Genomic DNA, 1,487 nt, shown 5'->3' on the forward strand with positions numbered 1-1,487 from the left:
GAACTTTCATTGATTTGTATTTTTCAAGTACTAATTGTTCCAGATCCGTGCGTGCAGAGGTCGAAGGGCACAAGTTAAAGAAGCAAATGTGATTTAGGTGGGGACCTAGGCCACGGGCTTGAGGACATCAAAAGACCTCCATAAAATACATTCACATACCACAAACAGGGTTCCGAGTAATTAACCTCACTCCAGTTGATTCCATAACGTATTTGGAGGAGCTGTGTCATCCCAACGGTTGATAAAAGGCATTGCAAAGGTGGGTGTTTCATTCCACATTTACTTTCTAGCGGAAAAGGTTCGCATAGAAGCAAGAACTGCTTAGTCATATAGTATGCAGCAGATTCTTCCCCACACTCTACTGGCTGCTACTTTGTTCATGGTGCAGATGAGTGGTGTAGGCCATGCTATGGGTACATGTAATTGAGGTCAAATACCTCTGCTGTCCTTAAGGGAGGACCAACTCTATTCACCTGAAGTATTCCTTACTATCGCACTGGAAGCGTTGTAGGATCGAATCATTAGCACCTCGATAAGCAGGCATTGGTGGAAAGTCCACTTATCTGCGAGCAAACAGTCTCACCAGGGCTGCCAAACAGTACGTTGAAGTAAGGATGCTCGAAATGGCCCACTTATTAACCCGTTCAATGCAATCGTCGGAATTATTAGAGATTTTATGAATGCCTTGTAGTAATTCTCGTTTAGCCATTCGCTTAAGTCACCACATCGACTTTCAATTTTTCCCGATTTGGTACAATCCAGTTAATGAAGTAACCTTCGTTTATGCAAAGGGTTATGGTTGGGAATGCTGAACTGGAGGTCAAATGATGGGCGGTGGTATTATTCACTGTTTTATGGGTGCACTTACAAAGGACAGCATTTCCTTTCATGTGGCAATTTGGAAGACCTGCAAGGTATTTGCAGTTGGACACAGTGACTTTGGAATGAGGACCACAAAGAAGTCATATGAATTGGTATCACGGCGAATCAGAAGTATAGTAAATTCCTCTTGCTTTCGTGCCCTAAATTTAACGAGGTCAATAAGTCGTTCTAACGGGCCTTGTACGGATTCCATGAGCAATTTGTGGAATTGTGCAGATGTTATGACGTGCACATTGCGTGAATGAATATCAGAAGTTGCTCTCAGATGAATTGTTGACAGTGATAGCCACGGAAATGATGTCTCCACTTCTGGTCTACATCGGCAAGAAAGGATGTACGAGTACCAATCTGGCCAACTGTCAATGACTGGCATTCCAGAGCACATACATCAATAGCTACATTCACAATCATAGCAGTGAGCTAATCATAGAAACCTCCATTATTCTGGCCATCGCTGTGTCAATAATTGAGTAGGATGCGCGCATTCCTTGTATCAGATAGTCATCGTCTTAATCTAATAACCGAAAAACCAACTTATTGCTATCAAACGGGTGAAATTTGCTTAAGCTAAGCACTGACAGAAGTTTAATTAAACAGGACTTTAA

The sequence above is a fragment of the Echinococcus granulosus genome (genome assembly GCF_000524195.1).
Source record: "Echinococcus granulosus chromosome Unknown EG_S00098, whole genome shotgun sequence".
NCBI classification, from domain to species: domain Eukaryota; kingdom Metazoa; phylum Platyhelminthes; class Cestoda; order Cyclophyllidea; family Taeniidae; genus Echinococcus; species Echinococcus granulosus.